Genomic DNA, 21,397 nt, shown 5'->3' on the forward strand with positions numbered 1-21,397 from the left:
AAAGAAAGAAAGAAAGAAAGAAAGAAAGAAAGAAAGAAAGAAAGAAAAGAAAGAGGAAAGAAGGAAGAAAGAAGAGAGAGAAAAAGAAGGAAGGAAGGAAGGAAGGAAGGAAGGAAAGAAGGAAGGAAGGAAGGAAAGAAGGAAGGAAGGAAGGCAGGCCGGCCGACCAGCCAAAGTCAGATGGCTTTACTGGTGAAATCCATCAAACATTTAACAAAAAAATAATACCAATCCTTTACAAATTCTTCCAGAAAACACAGAAGAGAATATTTTCCAACTCAGTCTATGGGGTCAATATTGCCATGATTCTAAAGCCAGACAAAGTCATGTGCTAACATAAAAATCCATGTGCTTAGCATAAAAACATTATGCTAAGGTATGGAAGCTAGACTCAAAAGACTATATATTGTATAATTCCATTTACAGAAAAGGTACAAAAAAGGCAACTTTATAGAGACAGAAGGCAGATGAGTGGTTTCCTGGGGCTGGGAGTGGGAGCAAGAATTCCATGCAAACTGGCACAGAAATATTTCTGGAGTGATGAAATACTCTAAAACTGGTTTGTGGCTGCAAATCTCTTTAATATCCCTAAAATTCATTAAAATGTACACTTAATACAGGTGAATTTTGTTGTATGTAAATTATACTTCAATAATCCTGTTTAAGAAAAAAAATGGCTGACTAAATCAACAACCTCTAGACTGATCAAAATACAAGTTAGAATACTAGGAATTTTTAAAGGATTACTGCTATAACTTACAGGCATTAAAAGAATTTTGAGGTATTATTATAAACAGCTTGATGTCAATAAATATGATGTAACTTGGGTGATATGTATGGTCAAATTCCTTGAAAAAAATGAAATTTACAAAAAAAACCCAGAAAATTCAAATAGCTTGTATCTTTTTATAAAGTAAATTTACCATTATATTCTGGTTTCTCTTCAGATTCACATAAAAATCAAATTTACCAATAATCTACATATGAACAAAATTAAAAGTCCCTGATGATTTCAATAGTGAATTTGAAACATTCAAGAAGAAATAATGCCAATTTCATATAAATTCTTTCAAAATACAGAGTAAGAGACCCCACTTCAAAATGAGGCCAAACACCCTCACAAAACCATTGTAGACATTACTGGTAAAAACATTATCAGTATAATTATGGTATTACCCTGATACCACAGACAAAGACATCTAAAGGCAAAGAAAACAGTCAACTAATACCCTCCTGAATACAGACACAAAAATCCTTAATAAAAATAATAGCAAACTGAATAGCAAACTGAATACAAACTGAATACAAATCATAACCATACGGAACTTATCACAAGCATGAAGTAATTTAACTTTGAAAATGAATCAATTTTTTAACTCACCACATTAACAATATAAAGAAGAAAACTCTTCAAAAGATGTCATAAAAAGCATTTGACAAAATTCAACACCCACTCATAACTTTTTAAAATTTCAGTGCACTACAGCTAATTCTACAGCTAATATAATCTATAATACTGATAGATTAAATGATTCCCTCCACTGGGTGGGGAACAAGGTAGTGCAATATGGCAAGAAAAGGAAGTAAAAGGCAGAAAGGAAGAAGTAATACAGTCTCTACATGCAGATGACATGACTGCTTAAAAATACCTAAAAGCACCTACTAAAAATAAGTAAAATGTGCACAAGATACAAGATCAGTATAAAAAGTGCACATTAGGAGTAAGCAATAGGAAAATGAAATCTGAAATAACTATTTCCTCAAAAACAGTATCCAAAAATATAAAATATAAAAGGAACAAATTTGACAGTAAGTGCAATGTCAACTACTAAAAACCAAACATTACTGCTGAGATAAATTCATGAGGCTCTCAATAAATAAAGAGATACACCAAATTCATAGACTGCAAGCCTCAATATTAAGATCTCAATTCTCCCCAAATTGACCTATAGAACAAAATCCCAATCATAATATGGCCAAGCCTTTTTGTAAAAATTAACAAATTGATCCTAAAATTCTGAATCTACAGAAAGCAATCTGGAAAAAGAACAAAGCTAGAAGACTTACATTATCTGACTTCAAGAATTGCTATTAAGCTACAGTAACCAAGGGGATGCCTGGGTGGCTCAGTCGGTTAAGCGTCCAATTCTTGACTTCTGCTCAGGTCATGATCTCATGGGTGTGACATTGAGCTCTGTGCCCTGTGTAGGGCCCTATGGTGGGTGTGGAACCTGCTTAAGATTCTTTCTCCCTCTCCTGGTGCCCCCCCCTCCCCAAAAATAAAAAGAAATAAACTAATTTAATTAAATAAAATTTAAGCTACAGTAACCAAGATAGGAGTTGTGAGAACCAAATAGAATGAACACAAATAGACCCTACTTACAAACAATTAATTATAAACAAAGGCACCAAATGTGTGTAAAGCAATTCAATAGAGAAAGGAAGTCTTTTAAGCAAACAGTGTTAGAATGAGAGGATGACCATATGCAATAAATGAACCTCAACACTTACTTCACATCATACACAAAAATTAATCCAAGATGGATCAAGGACCTATCTGTAAAAGGAAAAACTCTAAAGCTTTTAAAAGAGAGAATATCTTTGTGACTTTAGGGCAGTAAAAGGTTTCTTATATAAGATACAAAAAGAAATAACCTTAAAAGAAAAAAATTCCATAAATTACACTTCATTAAAAATAAAAACTTCAGCTCATCAAAGATACCATTAAGAAAATGAAAAAGTGGGGTGCCTGGGTGGCTCAGTCAGTTAAGCATCCAACTTCAGCTCAGGTCATGATCTCACGGTTCATGAGTTCGAGCCCCACATTAGGCTCTGTGCTGACAGCTCAGAGCTTGGAGCCTGCTTTGGATTCTGTGTCTCCCTCTCTCTCTGCCCCTCCCATGCTCACACTCTCTCTCCCTCTCTCAAAAATAAATAAATGTTAAAAAAAATTTTAAAAAGAAAATGAAAAAGTGAGCTACAGACTGGGAGAAATGTGTTAGATATCTGACAAAAGACTTGTATGCAACATATTTTAAAGCTTTTTACAAATCAATAATAAAATGACAAACACCCCAATTACTTAAATGGACAAAAGATATGAAGAGACATCATAAAAGGAGATATGAAAAGGCAAACAAATAAAAAATCCTCAAAAACAAATTAAAGTTATGACAAGATGCCATTAAACACCCACCAAAATAGCTAAAATTAAAAACACTCATAGCACTAAAAGATGGCTAAAAGTGGAACAATCCAAACTCTCATATTATAGGTGGCAGTATAAAACTATGTAAATACTATCAGGAAAAGGATTGACACTTTCTTCTAAAATTAACAAACAACCCCACAAACGAGCAATTTCACTCATATATTGACCAAAGAGAAATTAAAAGATGGGTTCATAAAATAACTTACACAAGAAAGTTCAGAGCGGCTTTGTTAATATCAAAACCTACAAACAACTCAGATATTCATCAATAAAAGAATTGCTAAACTGATATATTCAAATAGAACACTACATAGCGATAAAAAATAACTAATTCTTGATATACAAAATAACATGAATGAATCTCAAAATATTATTCTGCTCTCCTTGCATCTGACCGTTTTATAGTAAGGAATGGTTGGCCCATTCCCCACCTTAAGCAACTAGAAAACTGAAAAAAACGTAAGAATCAATGGTTTTATAAACTGACGATTAGACAGTACAGGACTATGATCTCCAAGGAAAAGGAAGCAAATGAGGTGAGCCCTATACTGTCCCAGCTTACTGCATGGAGGCCCCTTGGAAGCCATGATATCTGGAAGGGAACCCAAGTAAAACGGGGGAATCAAGCAGACTGAGATCAGACTTTGAGGCTGGCACGGTGGCTATAATTTCCAGGGGAGATGACTAGAGAGGAAAATGCTACACAGAGAGAAAATTCTAAAGCAGGAGTCAGCAAATGTTTCCTGTAAAGGGCACATAAATATTTAAGGCTTTGCAAGCCATATGATTTCTGTGATAACTACTCAACTCATTAAAACATGAAAGCAAACAAAGACAGTACATAAATTCCAATAAAACTTTAGTTAGAGTAACAGGTGGTAGGTGAAACGTGGCCTGAGTGTTGTAATTTGGCCACTTCTCCTCTAGAAATCTACAAAGTGGTATCCTTAATTTATGCCTGGGTATTAATATGATCATGACAGAGTATAAACTTCTCAAGGCCAAGAAAATAACCTGGAACCCAACAGGTCAAACAATTTCCAAAGCTCACAGTTATCAGAACAGTTCATATTCTCAATAAATAAGGTAAAAAGACCTCAATACATGAAGCATCAACTATAGTCCTCAAAATGGTAAATTAACTTGAAAGTGGAGCTAAATTAGCCTAATATTGAAGTCTTCTATGCCCTACCAATGCTTAAAAATAATCCTTGCAAGGATCTAACAGATTATAAGTAATTTAGCTACAACCCCAAAGTCTGAAAATATTTAATGGAATACTATAAACTACTAGGTATTCAAAAACAAGGCAAAAATATATGACCCATACTCAGAGAAAATAGTCAATAGAAACAGACACAGAAATAACAGATAATGAAATTAGCAGACAATGACATTAAAATAACTATTATAAATATGCTCCACATGTTTAAGAAAGTAGAGAAAAACATAAGCATGATGAGAGAAATGGAAGACAAAAGACTCAAATGACATATATGGAGATTTAAAACACATACTACCTAAAGAACACCTGGGTGGCTCAGTCAGTGAAGCATTCAACTCTTGATTTTGTCTTAGGTCATGATCTCATAGTTTGTGAGTTTGAGCCTCACATCTGGCTCCACACTGCTGACAGTAAGGAAACTGCTTGGGATTCTCTCTCTCTCTCTCTCTCTCTCTCTCTCTCTCTCTGCCCAACGCCTCCCTCAAAATAAATAAATAAACTTTAAAAAATAAGTAAATAAAAAATAAATAACACATATACTACCTGAAATGAAAAATATAACAAGTGGAATAAACAGGTTAGGCACTAGCAAGGTAAAAATCAGTGAAGGTATAGCTTGAAGGCTTGAAGGCATAGAGCAACAGTAGCTAACTAAAGCACAAAGAAATAAGACTAGAAAAATAATCAGCAAAGCACTGATGAACTAACAATATCAAGCAATATAACTTACATGTAATTGAAATTCTGGGTGGGAGGAAAATAAAAATACACAAAGAAATAATCACCAAAATTTTTCCAAATTTGATGAAGGTAAATTTAAAGCAAACCAACCATATCAATAATTACCTTAACACAACAAGCAAAGGGAGACTGTCAGATTTAATTAAAAACCAAGATCCGACTGTACACATTAAGAAAGCAACTCATACCATGAAAACACCAATCAAAAAAGCTAGAGTGGCTATATTAACATCAGAAAAAGTGGTAGTTACTGGGGTGCCTGGGTGGCTCAGTCGGTTAAGCCTCCACCTCTTGATCTTGGCTCAGGTCATAATCTTACAGTCTGGTCCATGGAGCCCTGCATTGGGATCTACCCTGAGCCCACTTGGGATTCTCTCTCTCCCTCTTTCTCTGCCCCACCCCAGCTCATGCGCAAACTTGAGTGCTGTCTCTGTCTCTCTCTCTCTCTCTCTCTCTCTCTCTCTCTCTTAAAAATAAACTTAAAAAAAAAGAAAAAATAGTAGTTAAAACAAATATTACCAGGAATAAAGGGATATTTCATAACAATAAAGATGTGAAAGTATCAAAAGGACATAACCATCATATGTGTCTATGCCACAAAACACAGAGCTTAAACATATATAATGCAAAATTGATTTTTTTTAAATACACAATTATACTGGGATATTTCAACACTGCTCTCTCAGTAAGAAAAGGGAAAAAAAAATCAATGAGGAAACAAGATTTAACAATATCAATTAACTTCACCTGAGTGACATTTACAGAATGATCTGCCAAAGACCATGATACAAATCATTCCAAGTGCACAAAAAACTTCACCAAGATAGACCATACTCTGGGCTACAGAAAAAGTCTCAATGCATCAAAGATGTCTAAAATCACACAAAGCATGTTCTCTCACTACAAGGGTATTAAACTACAAATCAATAGCAAAAAAAAAAAGTATTTAGAAAACTTGGAAATATTTGAAATTAAACAACACATTTAAAAAAAATTTTTTTTAATGTTTATTCATTTTCGAGAGAGAGAGAGAGAGCAGGGGAGGGGCAGAGAGAGAGAGAGAGAGAGAGAGACAGAGAGAGAAAGGGAATCTGAAGCAGGCTCCAGGCTCTGAGCTGTCAGCACAGAGCCTGATGCGGGGCTTGAACCCACGAGCCACAAGATCGTGACCTGAGCTGAAGTCGGACGCTTAACAACCGACTGAGCCACCCAGGTGTCCCACAACACATTTCTAAATAACCCATGGGTCAAGCAAGAAATTAAAAACAAAGTCACACAATGATTTGAACTAAATGAAAATGAAAACACAACTGTGATGGCCACATGCATGCACCTCTCATCTCCCAACTGCAGAAGCAAAATGGAGGAAGAGTCCCAGCTGTTGCACTCTGAAATCCAGTTCCACACTTGCACTAAGGCCTTGATTTCCATGGGCCTCTAGCCAATGACTGAGTGAGGCAGGAATACCAAGGCAGTTCCATAGTTACGAGATGCAAGCCTCCTCTGCCAGAAATCTCAGAACTCCCAACTTGCCTTGCCAAACTTTCCTTAGAAATATACGGTAATCTGAGACAATTCTACCCAACAGGTTTTCTTTCTTCACTTGGGTCAAACCCACAAAACCATCTGAAGATTCTCTCAGTCTCTTACAGCTGCCTCATTTTCTCTCACAGGTATTTTCCCTAACACATTTCTTGTACATTTAAACCCATCTTTGTAACTGCCTCAGAGGACTCAAACTGTCAAGATAACATGTCAAAAGTGTGTGATGTAATGCTAAAAGAACATTTATACCATTAAATGTCAATAATAAAAATCGGAAAGTCTCAAATCAATCATCTAAGTTTCTACTTTCAGAAACCAGAAAAGTAGGGCACCTGGGTGGCTCAGTTGGTTAAGTGTCCGACTCTTGATTTCAGCTCAGGTCATGATCTCACAGTTTGTCAAGTCCCGCATTGACAGAGCACAGCCTGCTTGGGATTCTCTCTCTGTCCTTTCCCTGCACGTGCTCATGCTCTCTCTCTCTCTCTCTCTCTCTCTCTCTCTCTCAAAATAAATAAATAAACTTAAATTTAAAAAAAAAACTAGAAAAGTAGAATTATACCCCAATTAAGGAGAATGAAACAAATTATAAGGAATAAATATAACTGGAGTGGAAAATAGGAAAACAACAGAAAAATAAATCAATAAAGTAAAAAACTGGTTTGCTGACCAGATCAAGAAAATTGATAAACCTCTAGTCAGAATGATCAGAGAAGGGGCACCTGGCTGGCTCAGCTGGGGGAGCATACACAACTCTTGATCTTTGGATTGTAAGTTCAAGGCCCATGGTCAGTGTAGAGATTACTTAAAAATAAAATCTTTAAAAAAAATTTTTTTTAAAAAGGAATGATTAGGGAAAAGAAGTGAGAAGACATAAATTACCAGTATCAGGAATGAAAGAGGGAAAAACACTAGAAATCCTACAGGAATTTCCTAACTTTTTTTTTTAATTTTTTTTTTAACATTTATTCACTTTTGAGAGAGTGTGAGTGGGGGAAGGGCAGAAAGAGGGAGACACAGAATCCAAAGCAGGCTCCAGACTGAGCTATCAGCACAGAGCCCGATGTGGGACTCAAATCCACCAACTGTGAGATCATGACCTGAGCTAAAGTCAGACACTCAACCAACTGAGCCACTCAGGTGCCCCAGGAATTTCCCAACTTCTAAAGAAATGGTCTTTCATATGTTTGCTAGTAAGTCCAGCTATGTTATGATGCCTTACTAGGCCACAAAATTTTATTTAAATTATGATACAGTTGAAAAGCCCTTTGTCCTCCTAAAAATATCTAACCCCTCTAAGCTCAAGCTTCTAGGAGTTATGAATCCTAAATCACCCTGAAACCAATGGAGGGGCTGGGTAGAAGTTGCAAAGCTGCCATGGCAGCATCTGGGAGAAGCTCTGATGAAGAGGAACAGAAGAAAGCAGTGTAAGTTCTTAGCTCTACTCTACCATTCCCCATTGGAGGGCTGGAGGAGGTGCAGAAGCATTCTCAGCAAAAGATGAGACAGGCTTCTAGTGCAGAAAAATGTTAACAAGAAAAAGGGAACTGACAGAATGAGAGTGTATTATAAGTTATCCATCAATTATGTATATTAACAAAGTTAAGAGATTATCCAAAAATAAATGAACATAACCCCTGGTTTTCAAACACCTAGGAGGTGTAGCAAATTATATTCTAACCTAAAAAGAGTCTGTGACAGAAATAAATTGATGAACAAAATAGCAAGTAAAATTACGTAGGAATAACCTAACACAAAATGATCAACAAAAGAAAAACCTAATAGTATTTTTTTATTATGAAATTTATTGTCAAATTGGTTTCCATACAACACCCAGTGCTCATTCCAACAGGCACCCTCCTCAATGCCCATCACCAATCTTCTCCTCCTTCCCACCCTCCCATCAATCCTCAGTTTATTCTCAGTTTTTAAGAGTCTCTTATGAAAAAAAAAAAAAAAAGTCTCTTATGGTTTAGTTCCCTCCCTAACTTTTTTTTCTTCCCCTCCCCCATGGTCTTCTGTTAAGTTTCTCAGGATCCACGAAAGAGTAAAAACATATGGTATCTGTCTTTCTCTCTATGACTTATTTCACTTAGCATAACACTCTCCAGTTCCATCCACCTTGCTACAAAAGGCCATATTTCATTCTTTCTCATTGCCAAGTAGTATTCCATTGTGTATATAAACCACAACTTCTTTATCCATTCATCAGTTGATGGACATTTAGGCTCTTTCCATAGTTTGGCTATTGTCAAAAGTGCTGCTATAATCATTGGGATACAAGTGCCCCTATACATCAGCGCTCCTGTATCCCTCGGGTAAATTCCTAGCAGTGCTATTGCTGGGTCATAGGGTAGATCTATTTGTAATTTTTTAAGGAACCTCCACACTGTTTGCCAGAGTGGCTGTACCAGTTTGCATTTCCACCAACAGTGCAAGAGGGTTCCCTTTTCTCCACATCCTCTCCAGCATCTACAGTCTTCTGATTTGTTCATTTTAGCCACTCTGACTGGCGTGAGGTGATATCTCAGTGTGGTTTTGATTTGTATTTCCCTGATGAGGAGTGACATTGAGCATCTTATCATGTGCCTGTTGGCCATCTGGATGTCTTCTTTAGAGAAGTGTCTATTCATGTTTTCTGCCCATTTCTTCACTGGATTATTTGTTTTTCGGCTGTGGATTTTGGTGAGTTCTTTATAGATTTTGGATACTAGCCCTTTGTCTGATATATCATTTGCAAATATCTTTTCCCATTTCATTCGTTGCCTTTTAATTTTGTTGATTATTTCCTTTTCTACTATAGTCAAATGCCTGGGTGGCAGTTGGTTAAGCGTCTGACTTCAGCTCAGGTCATGATCTCACGATTCGTGAGTTCAAGCCCCACATCAGGCTCTGTGCTGACAGCTCAGGGCCTGGAGCCTGCTTCGGATTCTGTGTCTCCTTCTCTCTCTGCCCCTCCCCCGCTCATGCTGTGTCTCTCCCAAAAATGAATAAACATTTATAGTTCTAATAGTAATGTTCCTACAAATATTATTAGATGAAAAGTAAGATGAACGCCACAATTAGCTCAGGACAATACCGTTCATGCAGTGATAAAATTACAAAGGAAAATAAATCTGCTTAACTAAAAATTTAAAGTATCACATTGATAAACAGTGCAGGAATTATTTGGTCATGCACATGTGCAGATGTGGCCTTGTAAGACTACCAAATATTTGTGGCAGCTAGACTTCTCAGGAAAATACTGTATCATAGTCCTAAGCAAACAAAAAATGGATTTATTTCAGCATTTCCAAATATCAATTTTAGTAACCTTTAACTTATTCAACTGACTATTAGTAAAGAGCTCTTACTGACATGTGAAAATAATTCTAGGTATTTGAATTTCATAGCATAACCTCTTAGGACCAAAGAAAAGACGTGCATTTAAAAATTACTATGCAAGTTCATCAGAAGAAAATTCCTGGCTGGGAACCACAGAATGAACTTTGTTAAATTCACTCCTTTCATTCTTTTGCTCAGAATGCTTCCACACACACATTTTAAAAATGGAATGCCTTCCTTCTTCCCTTCTATCTTTCTTAACGTTTGCTTTTTTCAAGGCTCAATTCTAGTTTGCCGTATTCCACAAGGATTTATTTAATTTGGGTCCCTTGGTAGAAAGCTTCACTGTACTTAGAAACAATACCATATAGTTTCTTTATACATGTTCGTTTTCTCTTCCCACTTCGAAACTCAACCTCTGGAAAACAAGGACCATTCAAGTATAGAGTAGCAAAAAATACTTGGAATCTGCCAGACTTGCTTGAGTCTAAATCTTAGCCCTTCCACTTAGCAGAATTATGAGTTAGGGTGATTTATTTTATGAGTCATCATGTTTCCTCATAAATGGCAATACCACTATCAACCTTGCAGGATATTTGTAAGGATTTAGTGAAATAATAATCAGGGACTGCTTTAATCACATCTTCCTTCTTTTTATTATTATATCTTCAACACCAACAGCTAAGATTGCTTTACAGATGTAATAGGTACATGATAAAATCTTTTTGTGGTAGACTGATTGGTACTTGATGAAACTATCTGCAGGACTGAAAAATCTGTCTCATGACATAGAGCAATACAAAATAAAGTGCATAAAACATGGCAGAAAAATGTTTGTTGAATACATTAACTCAACCAGGAAATCATTGTTTCTGCATTCCAGGCTAAGAATATTTCCACATTTTCATATATCTAAAAAGTCCTCCAGACTGAGATTAAAAAACAAAAGCTTCCCACTATTTATATACTACGGATTTTAACTTGTTCCTATAACAATTAAAATAACTGATATAACTCACAACTCCCTGATTCATTATTTCTCCCTATTATGCTCATGTCCAGATCATCAGACAAGCAGACAAGTTTCCTGGAATAAATTCAACCACTGTAATAAATTCTATCATCAATAGTTTGAGCATTAACTATATTTTTCCCTCACCATAGTAAGGTATGAGAAAGAATATAATATAAAACTCACAATATATAATCAGTTCATTCTAAGTATTCCCAACTATGGACACTAAATAGTTCAGTTTCTTATATATCCACAGTATAACTGAAATGTTATCCAGAAATATAGAAATATAAAAAAGGGTTTCTAAAGGCATTTGGGGGTCTATAAGTAAACTATCTACTCAAAAATAAATGGTATAAGTTAAACAAGTCACAAACACTACCTGCAATACAAATTTACTGGTCTATTACAGCGTTTACTTACATCTATACCCATTTATACTTACAATGAACCAGGCACTCTAAGACTTTTATGTAATTATTTCAAAAAATACTCAACAATTCTACACTAATTCCAAGGGATATATGCACTCCAATGTTTATAGCAGCATTATCTACAATAGCCAAATTATGCAAAGAGCCCAAGTGTCCATAAATGGATAAAGAAGATGTGGTATATATACACAATGGAATATTACTCAGTCATTTAAAAAAAGTACCAAAATCTTGCCATTTGCCACAACACGGATGGAGCTAGAGAGTATTATGCTAAGCAAAATAAGTCAGTCAGAGAAAGACAAATACCATATGATTTCACTCCTATGTGGAATTTAAGAAACAAAACAAAGGGGGAAAAAAAGAGAGGGAAGTAAACCAAGAAACAGACTCTTAACTATAGAGAACAAACTGATGGTTACCAGAGAGGAGGTCAGTGGGGGAATGGGTCAAGTAGGTGATGGAGATTAAGATGCACTTGCTGAAATGAGCCCCAGAAATTGTATAGAAGTGTTGAATCACTACACTGTACAACTGAAACTACTACTACACTGTAGGTTAACTGGAATTTAAAAACTCTAAAAAAATTTTTTTAATTAAAAAAAAAACAAACTGAGTAACTTAAGGCTTTAATGATTTAAATGATCTGCCCAAGGTCATATCAGCTAGTATGCATGTTATAGAGGTGCCACAGTTTGAACCCCTAATAATGATATTATAAGGACAACCCATTTTAAGTAATTCTAGAGATGCCTGGGTGGCTTAGTCAGTTAAGTGGCCAACTCTTGGTTTTGGCTCAGGTTATGATCTCACAGTTCATGGGTTCGAGCCCTGCATCTGGCTCCATGCTGAAGATATGGGGCCTGCTTGGGATTCTCTCTCTCCCTCTCTCTCTGCCCCTACCCAGCTCGCACTATCTCTCTCTCAAAATACATAAATAAACTTGAAAAAAAATTAAAAAGGGGCACCTGGGTGGTTCAGCCTGTTAAGCATTTGACTTCCGCTCAGGTCATGATCTCATAGTTTGTGGGTTTGAGCCCCACATCAGGCTCTATGCTGACAGCTCAGAGACTGGAGCCTGCTTCAGATTCTGTGTCTCCCTCTCTCTCTGTCCCTCCCCACTCATGCCTGTCTCTCTCTTATCTCTCAAAAATGAATAAACGTTAAAATAAATTTTAATTAAAAATAATTCTAAAATAATAAAATGTGAATTTACAATTTTAATCACAAGCAACTATTTATTTTATAAAAAGGTTTATTAAAGTACTCACCATAGGATTATTCTAACTTATAAGAACCTGTATTTCCTTTAAAATATGACTGAACTAATAGAACTTCTATATGCTTACATATAAACTCTGATTCGAAGATATCTATGGTGAAAAACAGAACTACAATTTTATCGAAATAACATAAAATAGCTAGAGACATTTAAATGCTTAGAGAAAATAATCACTTCATACTCACCTAAATAGCTTACTCATTTATGTATGGATTTCATAATGCCTAACAACTGGTAAGACTTTTTAATGCTAATTATAATTTCAAGACACATTTAAAGATGAAAACATATAAACAGTACTCTATTACTACTTGCATTTTTACAAGACTTGATAAAAGATACATCACTTCTTTGGCTGCTACACTTTGATTTGCTGCCTAAGTGCAAAATGTATATTAAAAATACAATTAATAATATTTGGTCAAGCTTTGTTTTCCTTTCTTAGGCAAAATGGTAAAGCACTTAAACTGTTTGGCATTAATTTATGGCTTTATAGGACAAAACTGACCACTCAGTACAATTTGTTTTATTTCAGATACAACTGGATATTAATTTTCTTTAACATATTTTAACGAAGAGTTTAATCTTCAAATGAGTTCAGAAGAATAAACAATGATTAATATAAATAGCTAAATACTATTTGTTGTAGTCAGAAAAGCCAATTAATATTACAAATGAGCTCTGATCTGGTTCACCCATAGATAATATAAATGTTTTTAAACATTAAGGTTAAAATACTCAAACAGCTTTCCCCCTTGGCAATGGGTGGCATATTACCCTAAACAACACACCAGTAATCATCCATAAAGAACCAAAAGCTATACTTAAAAATAACTCTTAAGTTATCTTTGTGATTCAGTTTGTTTCCAGTTTGCATACAAACACATAGTGAAGTTTAGAACACCATCCTGTCTGAAAAAGTACTAGAATCCCAGGCTTCGATTCCGGCTCCTAATTTTATGACACGACCAATGTGTCTTTCCACCCTCCCAAACGACTAAGACTTAGTTACTTAAATCTGTAGATTTTCTGTATGAATATTTAATGACACTAATTAGTAACAAATGGGGGCAAAAATCTGTTTTTATTTTTTAAGTCTGTTCATAGGCTCAAGTCAGAATGATGTAATCAGGAATGGCAGCCATATCTATTCATTTGGGGAAAAAATTAGAATTACTTGTGAAATGAAGATGAAACAGAAGACCCTAAAGTTATACTGCTGGGATTTGAAGCAATAAAATTGAAAGAACTAACGCGTAACTGAGAAACAAATTTGGAAATCTCATTTTAAAAGTTCAGAGGCACCTGGCTGGCTCAGTCAGTAAAGCATGTGACTCTTGATCTCAGGGTTTTAAGTTGGAACCCCATGTTGGGTGTAGAGATTATTTAAAAAAAATAAAATCATAAAAAAAAAGTTCAAAGCTATCACCATAAAAAAGACAACAAATATATAAAATGAAGTTTCTCCTATTCACGCATTAGACAGTGATTAAGTGGAATTATTTAAGAAAGTCAAGTCACAAATTTTATAAATTATCTTTCTAAGATCCTACCCTTAGGATCCTACCCACCAACTGAGAGTTTAATTCCTAGGACATATAATTCAAAGAATACATCAGGCACAATATTATGTGAACATCCCTAGCCAAAATATCTTCCCTGACAGCCTCAACTCTACATATTTCAATACATAATAATTAAGTTCTCATTTCTTACTCATTATTTTATGCCAATTTTTAATCCTTTATCTTTCTCTAGGTTTATTAAATAAATTTTGTCTTCTCAGTCACATCTCAAAGGATCTATTTCTAAAACTGTCAATCACATTTATAATGTTTTCCTTGGACCTTCTCCAAATTCAGTGTATCTGACTTCATTTGTTGTGCTGGACTTTCTTGAAGTAGAGCAGATCAGGAAAGGAAAAGGTCATTGTGCTGGCTCCTGTCCTTTATGTTACCCAGTCCAAATAATCAGCCCACTATTACAAGCAATTAACTCAATCCTAGCTCTCTTCAAATCAGAAAGACACTTGAAGTAGAATTTATAAATTTTGTTTTTTTTAATAGTCTCATTAATTAAATAATGAGGTATAATACAAAGAGAATGAGTTCAGGTGTCATCTTTTATATGTGATCTAACTTCTCTGAGACAGTCAGTTTTCACATCTGCAAAAATAAGATTATCATCTATTTCATGGAAATATAAAAACAAAATACGACAACTTTTATTAAAAAGAACTATCGTAAGTCACAAAGTCTTAAGCAATGTTGGCATCCTTACCAGCACGTGTTCAATGAAACCAACCCCTGGGATATAGGTGCTCAATAAATGTTACTTTTCATCCCGCATGTTAGGATTGGTTTTTCCAAAGAGTATAAAAACACTCAACTACATCAACACTGGATTTCCATCTACATTATATGTCAATCACCCCATTCAGTAATATTAATAAATCCACATAAAAACTGTCCTTAAAATGTTCACCTTGCCTTTGAACCAGAAGCTGAATTGTTATAATAAACAACAATAATAGGTATTCTATCACACACTTAAGTTATATGAATCTCAACAAGCTAATGCTTACATCATATCAAAAAAAAAATCAATTCCAGGTGGATAATAAAAAAGTAAAACAATAAAGACATCAAAAGACACCTTCAAGAGAGTGAAAACAAACAAGCCACAGTAAAAAAAAAACTCTGGTCTTTTCTTAAACTCTTCGTGGGGTTTTTGCGGGGCAGGGGGGGACAGGTAAAAGGAAACACTTTTACTTCTCAGCAAGTTGGAACAGAAGTATGAAGGCATGCAACAGATCGCAAATGCTACTACTGAAATCACACAACCAAGAATCCCTATCCCTTGAGAGACAGCGTGTGTGTGTATAGATACACACACACACACACGCACACACACACGCATACTTTTTTTTTAAGATTTTATTTTTAGGTAATCTCTACATCCAACATGGGACTTGAATTCACAAGAGATGAAGAGTCACATGCTCCACCACCTGAGCCAACCAGTTGATCAATCTAGCAAATAATTTAATCTCAGCTCCTACGACACATATGATTAATAAAAGGCTTAGATCTAGAACATAAAAAGAATTCCTACACATGAGCAACAGTCTTGAGCAGGCATTTCAGAAAACAGGATAGCCAATGCTCAATGTCATTAGTGAGCAACAAAGTAAAATGCAGATTAGAATCACAAAACACAAGGTACCTGGCTGGCTCAGTCAGTAGAACATATAACTCTTGATCTCAGGGTCGTGAGTTCAAGCCCCACATTGAGCATGGAGCTTACAAAAAAAAAGAATCATAATATACTACTAAATACCCACCAGACTGGTAAAACTGGAAAAGACAAAAACCTCCCAAATGTTGACAAGAATATGGAATAACAAGAATACTGCTGATAGAAATACAACTGGTAAAAACCACTTTGGAAAATGATTTAGTTGTATCTTCTAAAGTGAATATACATATTCACTATGACCTAATAACTCTACTCCTAGATAAATAGCCACCAAACCAATGTGTACATGTATGCCAAGAAACATAAATAAAAACATTGGCATAATTCATAATACCAAAAAGTCTAAGGAATCCAAACATCCAGCAACAACAGAATGGATAAATAGTATATTCCTCCAATGGAACATTACCTAGCAATGAAAATGAAAAAAGTTACAGCTATATGCAAAAACATGGATGAATCTCACAAATATAACAATGAACAGACACAATATTAATGAAGTTAAGACATACATGCTTAGATGTAAAAGCTATTTATAAAACCAAGAAAGGGACTGCCATAAAAGAAGAGTGAGTGACTTCTTTGAGGAAAAAGAATAGGGTACCGGCCAAATCTAAGGGGTCATGAGGTGGACTTCAAGAACATTGACAATATCTTTTTTTTCTTTTACCCCTATGATGGCTACACAGATGTTAACTTTGTGATAATTCACTGAGCTACATAGTTTGGCTCTGTGCACTTTTGTGTATTTACATTACATTTCACAAAACAAAAAAATTGTAAAACAGGGAAGAAGAAAGAAAATAAATAATAAGGCCACAACCTTATCTGAAAAAATACCTAAAGTGTTGAAGTAAATGCTAAGGGCAAATGAAACACTGATAACAAACACATGAAAAGATGCTCAACATCACTAGTCAAATTAAAGCCATAATGAAAAATCGTTACACACTTGTTCAGAATGCCTAAAATATTTTTAAAACTCAAAATACCGAGCACTGGCAAGGATACAGAGCAATTAGAACACTCATACAAGGTTGGCGGGAATGCCAACGGGCACAGTCACTTTGAAAAACAGTTTGACAGTTTATTACAAAACTAAACATACCCATACCCCATATGTCACCAATTTCATTCTTAGTATTTACCCAATAGAAATGAAAACCTATGTACACACACAACTGTATGCACACAACTGTATACACACAACTTACGTTTGTAGCAACTTCATTTGTAATCATTAAAAAACAAAAACAAAACCCAAATGTCCTTCAACTGATGAATAAAGAAACTGGTATATCCATAAAATGATATATCATTCAACAAAAAGGAACAACAACAACATGCATGATCTCAAACACGTGTTGCTAAGTTAACAAAACTTGACCTAAAGGCCTCCTATATGTATGATTCCATTTATATGCCATTCTGGAAAATCCAAAACAACAGAGACAGAGATAGGGGGTTTAGGGGTACAGGGTTGACTATGAAATCGTAGCAGAAGGGAATTTTGAGGAGTGATGCAACTGCTCTATATTATGATTATAGAGGTAGATACACAGTGTGCATTTGTCAAGACCCTGTATACCACAAAGAATGACCTTTACTATACACGAATTAAAAAATAAATTTTAGGGGCACCTAGGTGGCTCAGTCAGTTAAGCAGCCGACTTCAGCTCAGGTCATGATCTCACCGTTCATGAATTCAAGCCCTGAATCGGGCTCTTTGCTGACAGCTCAGAGCCTGCAGCCTGCTTCAGATTCTGTCTCCCTCTCTCTCTGCCCCTCCCCCACTCACGCTCTGTCTCTCTTTCTTTCAAAAATAAATAAACATTTTAAAAAGATTTTTTAATTGTTTAAAACAGTAAGTTTTAGGTGCCTGGGGTGGCTCTGTCAGTTAAGCATCCCACCTCCTGATTTCGGCTCAGGTCATTATCTCACAGTTCATGAGTTCAAGCCCTGTATTAGGTTCTCTCTCTCCCACTCGCTCTCTCTCTTCTCTCTCTCAAAATAAATAAGCATTTTATAAATAAATAAACAAACAAACAAACAAATAAATTTTAAAGAGCTTTAAAACACTGTGATCATAGCAGGCACCTGGCTCAGTCATTTAAGTGTCCAACTTTGGCTCAGGTCATGATCTCGCAGTTCCTGAGTTGGAGCCCCCCACAGCACTCTGTGCTGACAGGTCAGAGCCTGGAGACTGCTTCGGATTCTGCATCTCCCTCTCTCTCTGCCTCTCTCTCTCAAAAATAAACATTTATTTTTTTGTTTGTTTGTTTGTTTGTTTATTTATTTATTTATTTATTTATTTTGAGAGAGAGTGAAAGAGATAGCAAGCAGGGGAGGGGCAGAGGGAGAGACAGAGAGAATCCCAGGCAGGCTCTGTGCTGTCAGTGTAGAGCCCAATGTGGGGCTCAAACTCACGAACTGTGAGATCATGACCTGAGCTGAAACCAAGAGTCAGATGCTTAAATGACTGAACCACCCAGGTGCCCCTCAAAAATAAACATGTAAAAAATTAAAAATAAAAAAAAAAACCACTATGATCACAGCACCACCACAGATTTACAAAGCATAAAAATGCCAAAAATATCATAAAATTCCCTCAAATTCAAGAATCCTAAAATATGTATTACCTAATTACACAATGTAAATAAATTATAATGCAACTCACTTAGATATTTAACTATAATAAACACTACTGATAACATTAAAGTTGCACTTAGTGAACATTTTATACATACGTTTTAATCTTCCAAACAATCACATAAAGTGAAATTTATTTCAGCTTTACCAATGAGGAAACAAACTCAGAAAGAGTAAAGAAATCTCTTACCCATGCACACACACGTAGTAAGTGGTAAAGCTGAAGTTTAATCCCATTGCATCTGAGTCTTTCCATGCCCATTTTCTTTTCTCTATATTGTTTCTTAAAAGCTTTTGTAATTCCTTAATGAGTAATGTTTTTCTTTACATTATTTGAAAATGTGTTATTTCCAAAATTTATAAATTTAAAATGAATTATGAATATTTTATATTGTCCAAGTACCCACATACTCATGAATGAAGTTAAAATATGCAGCCTCTGCCCTCAAGATGTTTATAATCTAATTGGTGGCACACATATGACAAACAAGGTAGGCAATTTTAAAAATCAAAAATCAGCTGAATGGGCAGTTGGGGAGGAAAACATTGCTGTGAGTGCCTCATAATAATAAAATAATTCTAATTGCTTCCTCCTGTCTCTTGCATTACCACTGTCATTCATTGCACTTATATATAAGCATGTGTGTATATACAGACACACATAAACAAACATACTCAAATATAATATTGCTATTAGACTTATCTGTTAGAATAAGAACAAAAATGTAAGTTTTTATTCTGTCTTAACTTATTTCTTCTCTTATGCTCTTCCTTTCCTTTTTTACATCTTAGCTTCTGACCTATTTCATTTTCCTTGGCTCTAAAAGAACTTCTTTTAACACTTCTTTCAAGGAAGGTCTACTGACAAACAATACCTTTTTTTTGTTTGTTTGTCTGATAACCTTTATTTCTCCTTCACTTTTTTTTAAATGTTTATTTTGAAAGAGAGAGAGCGCACGCAAGCACTAGCAGGGGAGGGGCTGATAGAGAATCCCAAGCAGGTTCCACGCTGTCAGTGCAGAGCCTAATACAGGGTTCGATCTCACAAACCACAAGATCATGACCTGAGCTGAAACCAGGAGTTGGATGCTCAACCGACTGAGCCACCTGGGCGTCCTGACTCAGTTTTAAAAGATAATTTTGCAAGGTGCATTACTCTAGGTTGGTGGGTTTTTTCACTCATCATCTTATATTACACACCATTCTCTTCTTGTTTGTGTGGTTTCTGAGGAGAAGCCAGATATAATACTTGTCTTTGCTCCTCTATAGGTAAGGTATTTTTCCCCCTCCGGCTGCTTCAGGATTTTTTATCTTCAATTTCCTGTAATTTGAAAATGATGTGCCTAGGCATAGTTTTTTGAGCATTTATCCTACTTAGTGTTCTCTGAGCTTTCTGGATCTTAGGTTTTGTTTCTGATGTTAATTTGGGGGAAATTCTCACTTGTTACCATTTCAAATATTTCTTCTGTGCCTTTTTCTCATTCTTCTCTTTCTGGTATTTCCATTATGCAAGCGGTACAACTTTTTTCTTCTTTTTTCTTTTGAGAGAGAGCCAGAGAGAGAGCACAAGCAGGGGATGGGCAGAGAGAGAGAGAGAGAGAGAGAGAGAGAGAGGATCACAAGCAAGCTCTGCACTGTCAGTGCAGATCCTGACATGGGGTTCAAACTCACAAACTGTGAGATCATGACCTGAGCAGAAATCAAGAGTCGGACGCTTAACCAACTGAGCCACCCAGGCGCCCCTGTGGTATACTTTTGTAGTCATCCCATAGTCCTTCGATATTGTTCTGGTTTTTTGTCTGTTTCCAGTCTTCTTCTCTTTGGTTTTCAGTTTTCAAGGAGTCTATTGGTGTATCTTCTCGCTCAAAGATTCTTTCATCAGGGGTATCTAATCTATTAATGAGCCCATCAAAGGTATGCCTCATTTGTGTTAGTGTTTTTTTGTCTAGCATTTCTTTTTGGTTCTTTCTCAGAATTTCCATCCCCCTCCTCGCCACTGCCCATCTGATCTTGTATGTTGTCTACTTTATCCATTAGCATCCTTAGCATATTAATCACAATTGTTTTAAATTCCCAGTCTGATCATTCCAACATCCCTGCCATATCTGAGCCTGGTTCTGAGGCTGGCTCTGTCTCTTCCAACTCTGTTTTCTGCCTTTTAGTATGTTTTATCATTTTTTTTTCTTGATAGCTAAGGCATGATGGACTGGGAAAAAGGAACTACTATAAATAGGACTTAAGCAATGTGGTGGTGAGGTGTGGGGGTTGGTAGCACATTTTATAGTTCTATGATTAGGTCTCAGCCTTTTAGACAGCCTGTGCTTCTAAACTATGAACTTCACATGTGCTTCTCAGTCCCTCCCTCCTCCTCTTAGGTGGGGCAAGATGGTTAGAGTGGGCTGAAGTTATGTTATTTCCCTCCTCCCATACAGAAGGCCTGAGCAGCTGGAATTGAGTATTTCCCTTCCCCTGCATCAGGTAGGTTCTGATAAACTCCAGCAGTTTAGGCTCTGATGAAATAGTTTCTCCTGAGGGTAGGCCTTATTAAGAACAGAATGCACTGGTATATTTCAAAACTGTTCCATTTCCCTTTCCTCTGCCAGAAACAAGAGGGGATTTTTCTCTAATATTCACTAGAGAATCTCGTAGAGGTGCAAGAGGTAACACACAAAAAAGTGTGGGGGCCCTCAATGACTGGTTCCTCCATGGAGTTTTA

General features: G+C 35.8%; 1 protein-coding gene across 2 annotated transcripts in view; it reads right to left on the reverse strand.

Annotated features, from left to right (window-relative positions):
• MNAT1 (MNAT1 component of CDK activating kinase) overlaps positions 1 to 21,397 on the reverse strand; it is a 230,312-nt gene that overhangs the window by 117,489 nt on the left and 91,426 nt on the right. The gene's annotated exons all lie outside the window — the stretch shown is intronic.

Source organism: Panthera uncia, assembly GCF_023721935.1.
Source record: "Panthera uncia isolate 11264 chromosome B3 unlocalized genomic scaffold, Puncia_PCG_1.0 HiC_scaffold_1, whole genome shotgun sequence".
NCBI lineage: Eukaryota > Metazoa > Chordata > Mammalia > Carnivora > Felidae > Panthera > Panthera uncia.